Source organism: Schistocerca nitens, chromosome 12 (assembly GCF_023898315.1).
Source record: "Schistocerca nitens isolate TAMUIC-IGC-003100 chromosome 12, iqSchNite1.1, whole genome shotgun sequence".
Lineage (NCBI taxonomy): Eukaryota > Metazoa > Arthropoda > Insecta > Orthoptera > Acrididae > Schistocerca > Schistocerca nitens.
The window spans coordinates 153,999,282-154,016,295 of record NC_064625.1 but is presented as its reverse complement, the minus strand read 5'-3'; the positions used below and the strand labels follow the sequence as shown (position 1 = coordinate 154,016,295).

At 40.2% G+C, this 17,014-nt stretch overlaps 1 non-coding gene across 1 annotated transcript; it reads left to right on the top strand.

Annotated features, from left to right (window-relative positions):
- Window positions 1-9,015: 9,015 nt before the first annotated feature.
- Trnas-uga (transfer RNA serine (anticodon UGA)) lies at window positions 9,016-9,090 on the top strand. Its single transcript has one exon. It is a non-coding gene; the product is annotated as a tRNA-Ser (tRNA).
- The last annotated feature ends 7,924 nt before the right edge of the window (window positions 9,091-17,014 follow it).

The following is a 17,014-nucleotide window of genomic DNA, read 5'->3' as shown; positions in this document are numbered from 1 at the left end:
CAAAAGCACACTTGTAGATTACAAATGATCCCTAGTGTATAATAAGTTTTTGTGGTAGTAAATGTTCAAATATACACAGTACATGCCAACTGCAATACAATTAGTATGAAAATCAGGTTTGAATTTTATCTGAAATTTAGAACCTAGCTTTCTCAACCAATGTGAACTTACATGATACACATGATTTTACCCATACAGAATCAAAACACCAGAAGTCAGTTTTTACCTTCAATATATGTTAATAAATGTGCAAAATGCACAAATTTACCAAAGTATCCCCTGTGGTGTCTCCCCCTCATCTCTGTCTAACTCCTCTCCTCCTTCACTCCTCACTACAGGTGTGTCCATCACATCCTGGGATCTGCACGATCTGCACTTCCTTTTTATGCATCGCTAATGTAACCATTTCTTCAGCATGAGGAACAGACTATTAATTGCATTAGATCTTGTAGTCCTAGATTTTAGTCTCATAAACGCTAGTTAAAAGTTATCCAAAGGCACCCTAGTGCCAAGCTAGTTTCTTTTGATGTCAGTAACATACTCACTAACATATGTGTTCTGGAGTGCCTAAACAATCACACAGATTTATCTGACAAATAAGGAGTTATGTCAGTTGTCAGAGATGACATAAGGTTAGCAACACACACTCACCTAATACAAAATTATTTCCATTCCGTGGTAAGATACACAAACAGTTAGAGATGGTCTTCATGGAAAATACAGAAAAACATTTCTTGGAAAAAAACAGTTTCTTCCAAGGATGTATACTGGTTTAGGCATCTTGATGATGTGGTTATGGACAGGTGCTACTCAACAACTTCAAACATTCATCAAGCGGCTAAACTCTAACAACAAAAATATCACATTGAATTTTGAAGTAAAGACTGATCCAGTTGCTATCGGACATCGAAATAATTCACTGGTGAAAGTTGAAAATTTTTGCTGAACTGGGACTTGAAACTGAAACTCCCACTTGATATGAGCAGTTGCCTTAACTGCCTCAGCCATCTGGACACGCTTCCTGTCTGACCCAAATTCTCAACGTGTCACATGCTAACAGTGTACACGGTCCATTCACTTAGTTGCTTGTAGCGAGTACTGTATTTCCACAATAGAACAGACACCACACTGTTGATACAGGGACCATAAATATCAAATTTCGAAGGAAAGCCCACTGCTAGCTGCAATTGGACACTGAAATAATTCAATAGCGAAGACTGACAATTTATATCGGACGGGATTAGAACCCAGATCTCCCACTTAATGTGGATGGTCGCCTTAACAGCCTCGGCTATACGGATGTGCTTCCCGTCGGACCCAAATTCTCAACCGATAACACACTGTGCCTATTAGAATCCACCGTCCATTCACCTACCTGTTCACAGCGTGTCCTGTATTCCCCCAAAAGGCTCGGACTCTGTTGTGCATCCACATTGAAGTTATCAAGATAGTCATGCCTACAGATATACTAGATAAATGTGTGGAGTCTGTTCTGCCAAACATGCCTAATATTCGTCCCCGTAAGTGAGGACGTCTTCCAAACTGAGTTAAATACAATCAAACAAACAGCATCAAGTAAACACTACACTCCAGCATTTGTGGACTGAATTATTCATAAAAAATAAACTCAACCCACCATCTCAAGGTCTTTATAATGGTGCCCAATTCTATATTTAGGAAAAGTCTCTCTCAACATAGCCAGAAAGCTAAAATACAGGAATCCTGAAATATCATTTTATGTGCACGATGCCATTGGACACATTTTGCCCAATGGTAAATACAGCACTTCAGCTCTGAAAGAGTGGAATATACAATACCTCTTGTAATTGTGGGAAATCCTACATAGGCCAGTCTGGCATGGCAACATCCACCAGTTAAAGGAACACAATGGAAGGTGGAAACTTAGAAAAGAAGATTCTCCTTTTGCAGACCACCTACTTAAAAAAGCTCACCGTTATAATATGGAACATAAAATCTTACATAACAGCCACAAAGGGAGAAAGATGAACTAACTTGAAACAATGGAATTAATAAAGACACACCCACTTGCCCAATCTTAGTCCTGAACGATAAGACGTTACTTGCTCCTTCTAACTGCACATACTGTTAACCCCCTCCTCTTACCCACAACCCCATTTTCTTCCTTTATTTCAATTACTGTAGTTTCACTTTTCCTATTGTATACTTACAGTTGTTTCACTTACCTATTTAGTCCCATTTGTAATAGTGGATCTGTTAAAGAATATGTCCCAAAGTTTACTGTAGATTGTTCAACATATTTTTATTCTCAGAACAATTGTTGTTAACGTGTCACGTAGTTCATTATTTAATGTATCACATTTTTTGTGTCTGTTTTGATACTTCGTAGATGCACTCAATTTAAAATCTTTGATAATACAAAAATTTCATAGTTACACATATTTAGTTTTCTACCTGACGATGGCATGATCCCACATAATATTACTGTTCTGCAATTTTATAACATAACACAAGCAAAGTCCTTTTGAGCATTGTTCCTTGCTTAAAGTCAAGGCTTTTACCTTTCCTTTATGGATTGTTCCTGACTTGTGATGTGCATTCTTCTAAAATGGTCCAGTGAGTTATGAGCTCATATCCGAATTTTCAATTACTATGTAACTCACACTCCATTGCTATTTGCTCTACGGAATGCTGGATGCAAAATTCATAAAATTAGTTTTGAAAATCACAGATTTAATCAACTGCTACACATAACAAAGAAAGTAATGTAACCTTTTCAATGAACTACACCATCCTCTATACATTTATCTATCCATGGGCTCAGAAGGTTGACAATCCATCATGCCAACCGAATTGTCCATTGATGATTTATAAAGAAGTATTTATCATGTGTCAATATTCTTCTTTTGGTCAATGTTGTTCTTTATTCCAGAGTGTTCAACAGTGCAGCTGTTAGTACCCACACATTAATATTGATGATGCACAGGAAAAAAAAATTACTTCATACATGAAACAGAGTTGTGAAAGTACAATGAAGATAAATCCATTAGTAAAAATTATTCAGAAAAAAAAAAAAAACAATGGAAACTCCACATAGGAATATCAATGTAGGAAAAGACAGATTGCTATTTACTGAAAAGAAGACACATTAAATTGCAGAAAGGCACAATTAAAAAGCACTTACATAAAGCTTTCGGACAGAGCTTTCAGCACCAAAAGAGAAAAACACACCATTCATACACACAAGTAAGCACACCTCATGGACACGTGACTGGCAGCTCAAGCCAGAATGCAAGTCAATTGAACACCAGCTTGAGCTGCTGGAGTTGATGGTCATGTGTGCATGAGTTGTGCATTTCTCTTTTTCTGATGAACACTGTGGCCGAAAGCTTTATATGAGTGTCTTTTCATTGTCCCTGTCTGCAGCTTCCTATATTATTGTTATTTAAAAGTAAAACACTTTCAGGAGGAAGCTAGTAGTAAAATAAAATGATACAAGTGCTTGATGCCTTTACTGCCACAACACAGCCATAACATGGGCTGTACTCTCAGAAGATACAGTTTCTTCTTACAATTATCATAATAAACAATTTGACATGCACTGCTGGACAAAAGCCACCTCAAGACTTACACATCCATCCAGCTGTTCATTACAGGAAAGTTTTATTAAAGCCCACTTCCCTTTAATAACATTCAATTGTGGTCTGTATTTTGGGGAAGGTCTTATAAAAATTATTTGACTGTTAAAGTGGATCCTAAATCTGAGGTGTTAATACTAGATAATTAATATGAACAATCGGTTATTAAATGTACTTTTGGATTTATTCTTCTACGGTTTTGTCTCACACAATATGGCCGAGTATGCAGTGTTTAAAATGTTTCATTTCCTTACAAGTTACTTTGTATAAAATTAATTATGGCTATTAGAACTGCTCCTCAAATAGATTATCACACTAGTGTCTTCTGTTCATTTGCATTTGTACTTGCTAATTATGCATCAGTACTCTCCTTAGACACTTGCTTTCTAAATACTGTAAAATCAGTGCGGACAATGCAACACTCAATCCCTCATAATCTTTGTCTTCCTCTACAAAAAGGTGAAAAACATAAGAAGGTAGGCAATAATCTGCACACCATCTTATCTGTGGCTAAAACTATCTCAATCTGAGGTTAATCACAGATTTATTACTTGACATTATATTAAAAACTTTATGAATTACATTCATACCCACAACGGAAAGCACATGAGATGCAGTTTTTGCTGCTCCTGTGTGTCTGAATTTCAATGTCTAGACTTATCAATGTATTTTGGTCATTAACTATGTGCATCCTTTTTGTTCGAACTGTAACATCTCATTTCCAGTCTTGTTCAGTAGTACGTTTTCTCTCTGCCATTGTGAAAGAGAGAACGTGGGACATGTACACTATTTGATCTATCAACACACTGTCCGCCCCTGGTAGCTGAGTGGTCACGGACACGGTAGCTCAGCATGTTCAGTCAGAGAGCTGCTCGCCCTCTCCCTCTGTGGTTTTTTTTTTTTTTTTTGTCAGCTATGGACCGCATACAACTTAAGACTTGTGGTGTTTATTTTTCTTCCGTTCTTCCCAGTACTTCTTCATTTTCTCGCCAACTGCTCGTCTCCGCTCATCTGTCCATACTCTCTTGGGTCGAGGTTTTGGCGCATCTTCTTCATAGTTTGCATTTTCTATAAGTAGCCTAAAGTTATTCCTGTCAAGTATTATTCCTTCTGTAATACCTATTTTGTTGGCGTCTTTCTTTACTGCTTCTATCCATCCTACAGTGTTTTTCAGCTTACTAACGTAATTAAAAATTTTCTTTGTAATCCGTGTTTCTTCCATTCTTTTTAAATGTCCATAAAATTTTAGCCGTCTCTTCCTCATTGTATCTGTGATCTTTTCTGTATTTTTGTATAGGTCTTCATTTCTCCTTTTAATCCACCTATTTTCCTTGTTTTTCTCAGGACCTAGAATTTTTCTTAATATTTTTCTCTCTCTTTTTTCTAGTTCTCTTAATTCGCCTTTCTTATTCAATGTTAGGCACCCTGATCCATATGTTGCTTGTGTCCTAATAACTGAATTATAATGTTTAATCTTTGCTTGTATGGATACTGATTTCTTATTGTAGTAGTTTTGTGTTAATTTATATGCAAATTCCAACTTTTTTATTCTTTCTTTATTTGTTGTGTTATCCAGTCCATTGGCTTGGATCCACTCCCCCAGGTATTTGAATCTATCAACTCTTTTAATTTTTCCATACTTTGTTTTCATAAACTTTTCTGTATTATGTTTGTGTTCTATATACTCGGTTTTTTCGTAGGATATTTTTAGCCCAGTCTTCTCAGCAATCTCGTGTAACAGATCAAGCATAACTGTTGCGTCTGTTCGGTTTTCAGTTATCAATGCCATATCATCCGCAAAGGCTAAACATTTTACTTCAAATTTGTTCTTTCCTTGGCCCTTGGCTCGCCCTCTGTAATAAAAAACTGAGTAAAGGAATCAACGATCAACTTGACCAGATGTCTTGTGACATCCGCCCAGACCAAACGCAACGAACAAAAAAAATAGCGGTCAGTGCAACAGCGTGACAATCCTAAGAGCCCGGGTTCGATTCCCAGCTGGGTCAGAGATTTTCTCCACTTAGAGACCAGGTGTTGTGTCGTCTGCATTAACATCATCTTATCCCCATCGACGCGCAAGTCGCCGAAGTGGCGTCAAATCAAAAGACTTGCATCTGGTGAACGGCCTACCCCACGGGAGGCCCTAGTCACATGACATTTATTTTATCAACACACTTTTAATAGGCATCTCAAGCTTAGACTGTGTGAGTGTTCTCAATTTACAGACAGAAGGATTGTCAGCTTGGTCAGTTTCCCACTGAACTAACATGCACCATAGCCCCATCACTCAACCGTTCAACCACTACTGTGCAACACACAACTGCAACAGAACTATATCTGCCTAAGAGCGTACTGACAAATCTATGTTGACACAGACAGTGTATGACCGTCTTCACATACTAAGCCATGTGTGGCATGCGTTCGTGCTGTTTGTTCTTTGGCATTTTGTCACATTGAGTGGCGTAACAAAGTTGCTGGCTTGCCTCCTTGAGTGGCAGCAGCAGCGTTTACCAATACTAGTACTGTCATACTATCTTTAGTGTGACCGCTAGTATTTCTGGATGGTGATGGTGTGTGGTAGTCAGTCAGTTGGGACGGAGCAGTGAGGAACTCTCCGCAGTGTGCGGCCAGGCCGGGAACCACTGGCGGCGTGCACGCGTTGTCAGATCGTGAGGTACTAACTGCGAGGGTGACAAAGTTTGTTGCCCACTGAACCTGGACGCTGAAGTTGAGTGATCAGTTAACCTGTTATGAAGCCTCAACTACTGTGACACCTCTTCATTCATTTGCGGGTTGTCGCTCCCTGGGCCGTTCAGGCTAGCAGCGACGTACGATGTGTTGGGGTCGGCGAAATCTTGCAGCCGTCTTCCTATATTGTGATTAATTTTTGAATTGACTGTTACTTACCAGTGAAGTGCACCAGCGGTATTTTTTGACCTGTGGCTGTTAACGCCCCAGTTACCTGCCCTGGTCGTTAGCGTACTTTTCCGGTAGTGTGCCTTTCCTCGTCGTGTTGATGCTGTCCTGCACGGCGTGTAGTTCGACAGTCTTTTAAGTAGTTTGGTTCATATTAGCTTAGAGTGGTTATTGTTCCCTTGGCTGTTTTTAAACACCAATTTCTGAAGACACAGTGCCGTTCGTATCCTCGTCCTCAGCCGATATTTTCCACCGTTGTGCCGTTGGTCGGACGGAAGGTAATTGGTTAAATTGTTGGTGTGTCCTTGGGCCGTCCCTAGTTTGGGTTGCCATTCGATTATTTAACTTCTACTGTTGGCTGCCTGTCTCACCTCACCTCACGTTTGAGCTACCTCTCAGGCCGACCCTTGGAACATTTCTGAGCGTCACTTGTTCTGTTTGTTTTAGATTGTGATTTTCATTTTGGTTTGAAGTAGTGTGCGAGGCCTTTGGGAGTGTATTAATTCAGTTCTTTTTTACATTTTACATAAAGGCATTGAGCTGTGTTAAATTAAAACTTTAAAGATTGATTTTTTTGAAAAAGAAAAAAAAAAATTTTCCTTAAAATTGGTTCTATCTGAAATTGTTTGTAATATAGACCCAAAACCGTTAGTTGTTCGATCTGTTACGTGTGGCCTTCAGCCGTGCAATGAGTTAATATTTCTTTAATTAAGCTTTTGGCCGTTCTGTTGTAAGTTTAAAAGGAAATTTCTTGGTTTGTAAAATTGTGTATTAATGTGTTTTAATTATAGTTGTCCTTCAGACATGTAGTGTAGGCCTTCAGTTGCTAATTGTTTCAATTGCATGTTTTTTGTTTTAATTTTTTACCTTCTATTTTAATTGCTTTTGATTTCTAAGCCAGGCCTTGAGCCATTGTTTTTGGAGTGGTTTTGGACCTTCAGCCCAGAAAGCATCTCAAGTTTTCTCTAACTAGGCCTTCAGCCATATTGTTTAATAGTGAACTTTAAAGCAATGTGTAAATGAGTGGTTCTTAGAAAAATAAAGTTGTGTGTTTGATTGTGCAACTCACAGTAACTGTTTACGGCCCCATCCGCAATCGTAACCTTACGCCGTGTGCTCTCTGAGTACCTACCAACCGGGTCACATACTCAGTTTCATCTGTAGAAATCTATCAGAACAACGGTACAAATCTCCCAGCATCACAGTAAACAAAGGAGGTGGGCAAGAGAGCACCTGGAATGGAACACAAATCGTCGTGTCACGTTCTGTTCTACAGTACTGTCAGGATTTATCACTTGTATGATGATTTTCATAGAAAAGTATGGAGATGGCCATGTACCAATGCAAATCTCAGACGCAGTACCACATGTGCATTGTGGTGGTGGTTCAATCAATGTTTTGGCTGCTATCACATCTCTTATTGTTGGTGAAGATAATCTGAGAGCGGAGCAGACAGAGACAGGATCCTCTCACATATTGTTCAGCCCTAGAGCTTGACTTTTGAGATACCAGGGTGAGAGCACATCACACCATTTTGTGGTAGGAATCGGTCTAATGCAGAGGTTCCAAAACTTTTCCTCTGATAGAACACTTTGAGAATCCCGGTACTTTGTGGAGCACCACGTTTATTTTGAAGATTAATAAAATTTTAAAAAGGAGAAAAATCTTGTTTTATTCAGTGATTACTTCCATTTTAAATAATAACTAATAACACAGAACTTGTAACAAAATTTTTAAAAAATAATTGGTGGTGTTAATAATTTTGTGTGGACCACTTATTCACTTCCTGCAGAACACATGTGCTCCACTTACAGTTTGGGAAATCCTGATGTAATTAAATGACCTCTGTTATCTGAGGATATGAACCCTTTTGTGCCTGCCCGGAACCAGTTGCAGTTTGCATTCCGTCATCTCACAAATTCTCCTCGTGTATTGAATGAGACTGTCAAAGAGTGGGACAAGCTAGAGTATCACTACCTCTGTCAACTTGTGAACACTGAACTTAGGAGGATCTAAGTGTGTTCCTGTGCATGGGGTAAAGCAATATAGTACTGACTGTTATCCAGCAGATTTTCATTTTACATATGTATATTTTTCAACAGGGTGTCTTTATTGTTCTCTCTTTACTTCACAGTAAAAATTAATTTTTATTTTCATAATGCTTAATCTTTCATTCCATGCTCATCATGAATCTATGACCACAAATACTGCCAGATATGTGGGTGGTGAAAACTTTTTTTTTGACAATATCTGTAATTTAGTATGAGTGTACCAGACGGCTACAAAACTGGAATGAGATTTTCACTCTGCAGCAGAGTGTGCGCTGATATGAAACTTCCTGGCAGCTGAAGGCCTACACTACACGTCTGAAGGACAACTATAATTAAAACACATTAATACACAATTTTACAAACCAAGAAATTTGGAAGGTAAGTGACGAGATACTGGCAGTAGTAAAGCTGTGAGGACAGGGCGTGAGTCGTGCTTGGGTGGCTCAGTTGGTAGAGCACTTGCCCATGAAAGGCAAAGGTCCCGAGTTCGAGTCTCGGTCCGGCACACAGTTTTAATCTGCCAGGAAGTGTCAGCTACAAAACTGTTTTATGTGTCAGTGATACACACCTAATTTTGTACAGGAAGTTAATGTCAGAAATTTTTATGAGATCATAGAAGCTTACACATCAGCAACACTTAGTGGAAAGACCGGTGTCAGAAGCTAAGCATAAACAGATGTAATTTAACGTCACTAGATGAAAAATCCAATGTTATATGGTGTCACAATCAACTGTCAGTCATGGAACAAATCACAGTGGTTAATTGCATGTTCACAGAGTAATTAAGATGAACAAAATGTAACTCACCAAAAAGTTGGCAGATGCCAGACTTATTTATCAGAAGAATATTTACTAATTTGGATTAATAAAATAAGAGAAGATTTTTAAAAAGTAAAATGTTCCATTAAGGATTTATTCAGTCACCATGACAACATAACTGGAAACGATGAATAAACTCCAGGTTGAGAAGCCGCAAGAAAGGCATTTGCTTTTGTCAGAGGTTTACTCTTACAATTCCAAATAGAATAGAAGCATGCACCCAATAACAACTGTTTGATAATTACAAGGGTAATTTCACAAGAAATCTGATCTTACACAGAACGGGACCAACAATCTTCGTCATACTGTCTGCTGAAAAAAGCAGTCTAGTGCAATATGTACACCTGCCATGAACCATATTGCAGCTAGAAAACTTGAAATGGATGGTCTTATGCCAGATGAACTAAAAATGCATGTTTTGCGATATTCAGTTTCAAAGTCCAACTTCAGAAATAAAACTGATTTGAAATATTTTAAGTTCCCGTTCGCCAGAGAAAAAATTATGATAAATACTACAAGTCCAATGCAAATAGAGTAACGCCATTGTCCTTTCACAGATATTACATGTTCAATACTCATGTTTCATTCTTCTATGGAACAGTATTGAGAAACATTGTTTTATACGAAAATCATGTAAAGCTTGGTGCTCTGTGCACCTCATAGTGTACAGCAATATGTCTTTTAACAATTATTTTATACATTTTAAGTGTGTTTTTGTCTTCTGACAGCCTGTGTCCAGTGGAGTCATCAGTATATTGATAAGAACTCGTTAAATTAATGTACAAACATCATGGTGATAAACCAACATTTTCATTGTGTATGAACTTGAGTTGTATTGTATTAGGCATTCCCTGGTCAGTTCTGTTTCATTCATCAATTGAGAAAAAGTGGAAGGCACACATGTACATGGTCTCCTGAAGATGGTTAGCACTGCTACCTTTACAATCAGAATAATACTCACTGCCAGCTCGTAAGATGCACTTTAGCTGATTTACTCAGCATTATTTCAGTCCTCGATGTCTTATGCAGTAATTGTGATTGTACAAAATCAGGTTTCATAAAAATATCATGAGAATTCCCATATATGTCACAGTCATTTAGAATCGAGTGTGGCTCAATATTGTTTATTAGTAGGTATGTGTTGATGCAGAATAAAATATTTAAAGAAAAAAATAGCTTTGCAGAAGAATGGCACTTCGTGTTATTCTGTACATGTTTCAGGGTATCCCGGATGTCTGAGAAGCGACAGTGCACACAGGATGGGACAAGTAATAAATATGCCCAGCACTGGCACTGCATCATGGTTTTAGGCTGCATCTGATTCACTCATAGAAAGCCCTCAAAGAACTGGCTCTGAATGTAAAACTATATTCCATAAAAGAAACCTTCATAAAGGTAGCAAAATTAATTATGTGATTTATCAGTTTACTGCAGTCAGACTCCAAGCACACTTCAGGATGACAAAACTTTTCAGCTATACGATGCGTTATTTCTCATGATTAGGGAAGTGAACTTACACTGCAGGAATGGAACATATTCCAAGCAGCAAAAGAATGCTATCAGTATTCAGTTTGGCAAAATACACTCCTGGAAATGGAAAAAAGAACACATTGACACCGGTGTGTCAGACCCACCATACTTGCTCCGGACACTGCGAGAGGGCTGTACAAGCAATGATCACACGCACGGCACAGCGGACACACCAGGAACCGCGGTGTTGGCCGTCGAATGGCGCTAGCTGCGCAGCATTTGTGCACCGCCGCCGTCAGTGTCAGCCAGTTTGCCGTGGCATACGGAGCTCCATCGCAGTCTTTAACACTGGTAGCATGCCGCGACAGCGTGGACGTGAACCGTATGTGCAGTTGACGGACTTTGAGCGAGGGCGTATAGTGGGCATGCGGGAGGCCGGGTGGACGTACCGCCGAATTGCTCAACACGTGGGGCGTGAGGTCTCCACAGTACATCGATGTTGTCGCCAGTGGTCGGCGGAAGGTGCACGTGCCCGTCGACCTGGGACCGGACCGCAGCGACGCACGGATGCACGCCAAGACCGTAGGATCCTACGAAGTGCCGTAGGGGACCGCACCGCCACTTCCCAGAAAATTAGGGACACTGTTGCTCCTGGGGTATCGCCGAGGACCATTCGCAACCGTCTCCATGAAGCTGGGCTACGGTCCCGCACACCGTTAGGCCGTCTTCCGCTCACGCCCCAACATCGTGCAGCCCGCCTCCAGTGGTGTCGCGACAGGCGTGAATGGAGGGACGAATGGAGACGTGTCGTCTTCAGCGATGAGAGTCGCTTCTGCCTTGGTGCCAATGATGGTCGTATGCGTGTTTGGCGCCGTGCAGGTGAGCGCCACAATCAGGACTGCATACGACCGAGGCACACAGGGCCAACACCCGGCATCATGGTGTGGGGAGCGATCTCCTACACTGGCCGTATACCACTGGTGATCGTCGAGGGGACACTGAATAGTGCATGGTACATCCAAACCGTCATCGAACCCATCGTTCTACCATTCCTAGACCGGCAAGGGAACTTGCTGTTCCAACAGGACAATGCACGTCCGCATGTATCCCGTGCCACCCAACGTGCTCTAGAAGGTGTAAGTCAACTACCCTGGCCAGCAAGATCTCCGGATCTGTCCCCCATTGAGCATGTTTGGGACTGAATGAAGCGTCGTCTCACGCGGTCTGCACGTCCAGCACGAACGCTGGTCCAACTGAGGCGCCAGGTGGAAATGGCATGGCAAGCCGTTCCACAGGACTACATCCAGCATCTCTACGATCGTCTCCATGGGAGAATAGCAGCCTGCATTGCTGCGAAAGGTGGATATACACTGTACTAGTGCCGACACTGTGCATGCTCTGTTGCCTGTGTCTATGTGCATGTGGTTCTGTCAGTGTGATCATGTGATGTATCTGACCCCAGGAATGTGTCAATAAAGTTTCCCCTTCCTGGGACAATGAATTCACGGTGTTCTTATTTCAATTTCCAGGAGTGTATAATGTGTAACATTAGTGATTAAATTGAAGCAAAAGCCAATATCCAGTAAAAGGCAGGAGACACCTACTTATATAATGTTATTGTGGAATTCAGGTCAGGCACACAACATTTTTATTGCCATCCAGACCACATGCGATGATCATTCACTTATTAGTGCAGACCAGTATGTACTATGCTGGATATGTTTACAAATATGTCAGGGTTCATTTACTGTCTCATGAGGTATGTCTGACATGATCAGCTGGAGCCTTTCATTGAATATGAGCCAGACAAATAATTTGCCAATGTACTCATTTCTGTTCATAATTTCAGCATACATTTTCAACAAGCTTTTGTGACACTTCTGTTCTCGGAAAGAATATGTAAGACACACGTAATGGTGGGAATAAATGGTATTTAGAAAACATTGTTGTTGTAGTGAAAACTTGAGATTGTTTCCTGACATCATTCCACTTCAGGTGAAAGCTGGGATGGTTACTAATAATAGCTCATGATCATCATCCTTTCATTCCCTACACATCAATAGAAATTCTAGTCAGACAGCCACGCGCATTTAAGTGTCCGCCATCAGGACACGGGGAAACGCACCAGTCCCAGATCGAATCCATCTCGCAGATTAACAGTGGGGGCCGGCGTGCCAGGCAGCTCGGATGTGGTTTTTAAGCAGTTTTTCTCATCCACCTTGGCAAATACTAGGTTGGATCCCACATCCCAGCTCAGATACACGATATGCGATCACACTCAAAACGATGTCATATTTGAAAACATGATTACACTAGGAGCAGACTGAAGGGGTACACAGATTTCTCCCATGGAGGGAGCTAGCAAGAGCTTTAATATAACAGTAGTGGACACCAAAAGATCGTGAGGAAGATCCCAGCAGAGGGGTCGAAATGTCGAAAATTTTAGAAGAAACATGACGCGGCTTAATAATCCAGAAGATTTTAACTTCAGCTTTAATATTGCTTTGGGAGTGGGTCCCCATCATAATAATAGCATGTATATGGGTATTGTTGGTTCTCTGTGAAACTGGAGAACAACTGTACCCATCCCAACTCAGCACTGACAAGATAAAGGGTACCAACGTAATATGATGCACTTAATTATTGCCACTAGATGTAAAAGCCTGTTGCACAATTAAATGGCAATGACCTTCTGAATAAATAAAAAAAATTGTAACACAACACATACACAAATGTCATACTAACAAATGTAAATCCACCTGATGATGGAAGTTTAAACCTTTCAAACGCGTCGTGATGATAAATAAACAGTGACTGGTAACAGTAAACTAGTTGTTTCATTTCATGTCAATAACAGTCACGATAAAGCCTAACCTAAAACGTTTGCATTTAAAGTTCCTGCTATTGCTAGTCTACTTTGTCCACTATCATTTATTTTATGCCCAAATGACAGAAGTTGTCTACTACTACTGGTGCCTCATTTACTAATCTAATTCCCTCAGCATTGCCTGATTTAATTTGGCTGCAATCCATTACCCTTGTTTCACTTTTGCTGGCGCTCATCTTATAACATTTTCTCCAGACATTATCCATTTTTTTCAACTGATCTTCCACTTCCTTTGCAGTTTCTGACAGAATTACATCATCAGCAAAACTCTCAAAGTCTTTATTTATTCTCCTTGAACTTTAATTCATTTTTCAAATTTTCCCTTGTTTTCTTCACCTCTTCGCGGTTTCCTACATTTTCTTGAACTCGAACTAATTTTCCCTGAAGTCAATTTCTACACTTTTCCATTCTTCTGTAAATAATTAGCGTCAGTACTTTGCAACTGTCAAACCAGAGTAACAGGAACATCCTTCCTGATGGCACTCCTGCTGCAAGGCAACAAGACCCTGGTGCACTCCCTGTTCCACACACGCACCCACCCAACTTGTATATCTTGCAACTCCTCACATTATGACGACAGCTGCCACACTGGGAGATGCGGTCTTCTGATGTGAGACCACTGGTTTCTCATCCACACCGACCATGGCCCAGCACCTTATCTTTGCTGCCACTCTGCTTCTCATGTTGACCCTGATGCACTTGCTGGTGGAAAAGTCAACTTTGCCCCACTCACATGTCATTCCCACCACCAGGTTACCTATATAGGAATTTGCCTATATTAAAACTAAACAAATGTTAGACATTTAGAAATCAAACTGAAAAGTCTCCAGCTTGTCCCAGATGTTATTCAATGTGTTCATTGATGTGTCTCACTCCCTTCTCAACCACTACTACTGTTTCATGTCTATCAACTATTATAGCTGCTGTCTGATTTCTGTGCAAGTTGTAAATAACTTTTCACTGTTTGTGTTCTATCCCTGCTATCTTCAAAATTTCGATATTCTTAAAAGCTTTCTCTAAACCCAAAAATTCTATAAATTCAAGTTTACTTTTAAGATAAGCCACAGGATCAGTACGGCCTCGCGGTTTCCTACATTTTCTTGAACTCGAACTAATTTTCCCTGAAGTCAATTTCTACACTTTTCCATTCTTCTGTAAATAATTAGCGTCAGTACTTTGCAACTGTCAAACCAGAGTAACAGGAACATCCTTCCTGATGGCACTCCTGCTGCAAGGCAACAAGACCCTGGTGCACTCCCTGTTCCACACACGCACCCACCCAACTTGTATATCTTGCAACTCCTCACATTATGACGACAGCTGCCACACTGGGAGATGCGGTCTTCTGATGTGAGACCACTGGTTTCTCATCCACACCGACCATGGCCCAGCACCTTATCTTTGCTGCCACTCTGCTTCTCATGTTGACCCTGATGCACTTGCTGGTGGAAAAGTCAACTTTGCCCCACTCACATGTCATTCCCACCACCAGGTTACCTATATAGGAATTTGCCTATATTAAAACTAAACAAATGTTAGACATTTAGAAATCAAACTGAAAAGTCTCCGTCTTAAAATCTATCCACTTTGAGCAACTCTGTCAAATACATCCATCTGTCTCTTATTATACAGTGTCAATCAGGGCAACACAAAAACAAAGGGAGTGTACAGTTCCTGGATGTTAATATTCAGTGACATGATGGACTACATGCTTTCAGTGTATATAGGAAACAGACAACTTCTGATATGGCTACACATAGTGATTCCAGCCAACCTAATGTTTACAAGGATTTAGAAGTTCAGAAGGCATCTCTCTTTAGGTCCCAAAGTCCAGTTGATCCAGGCAGGCTGAATTGAAGATAAAAAGAATAATTTACAGTCAATACAAATCGTCACCCAAAAATCTGACTGTCAGTCTCGTCCAGAGGTGTAGTAAAAATGAAAACTGATAAGATGGAAGATGCTGTCAGCAACATCTTAACTTTTTATGGCAGCATTTCACAAAAATTAGCTAACATTTTTACAGTGCCCAATGTTAAGGTGGTGTTCACAGCTGATTACTCACTGGGACATAGATTACATCATGTTCTGAATAATATATTTGAATAACTATGACAGAACATACATTATAAAATACAGTGCTCATTGTGTGATGCAAAAGACATAAGGCAAGTGAGAAGGAGCTTTAAATTGAGATACAGTAGGCACAAGCATGCCTTTAGACCAAAAAATTTCAGTAGATTCACATTAGCCAATCAAATTGGACACCCAGTAACTGGATTAGGTAAAGTTCTAACTCATTGGTTAAAGGAAAGAACATAGACTAGTTTGAAAAGTTAAAAATTGTTTTGTAAAAAAAAGTGGAAAATGTTTTTAATGACACAGTGGCCTGAGCACTCTCTTTAACAGCTTCACTAAAATGCTGTAATTAACTTCAGCATAGCTTACAACTGGCCAAAATACCATAATACAAAAATCTGTAGAAGATTTACTGAAATATCAATGACATCTTTTTCACTGTTGGCACAGTAACACCTAGTAATCTGAATGTCATGTCAATCCAGAGACTCGCAGTAAACACTGTGGCAGTGGGAAAGGACACTCTGGAGAGGGGAGGGGGGGGGGGGGGTTTGGAGGGATTTGACAGAGCCAGGTAAGCACAAAAGACTGATTTCAGTACAATGCGGAGAATGTTTAGTACGATGTTTATGCAAGTGCATGTACACAGACCTGCTACACATTGAAATCTCTGCATCATAGTACTACAGAACAACACAACAAGAGCAAAACAAAATGCTATACGCTGTCAATAAAGTGGAGTATTGTGTGGGATTCATTTTCAGCAACAGCAGAAGTGCTGCAGTTGTATCAAGCCATTTTAGATGACTCATTTACCCATTTGGATTGGACTGACACGCCTGCAACATTTCCGCTGCTGCCAAGAATGAATTACTGCATGATCATCCACTTTATAAACAGCCCAAATCATTCTGCTTCAGCTTCCCTTGGGGAATGCTAGAGAACTGTAGTGTGCAATTTCAATGTGTAGCAGAACTGCAGATATGTACCGGCAAACAAATAAAAAATATATGAATGCACGGTGTCTGTTCTGCATGCAAAATTCGTAGCTGTGATACATATCATGTAATTGAAGATAGGGGGGAGGGTGGGGGGAAGAAAAGCAAAGGGAAGGAACTAATATCAGCTCCATCAGGAATTTATGCAGAATTTTCACTAATGAGTGAAACTGTGTG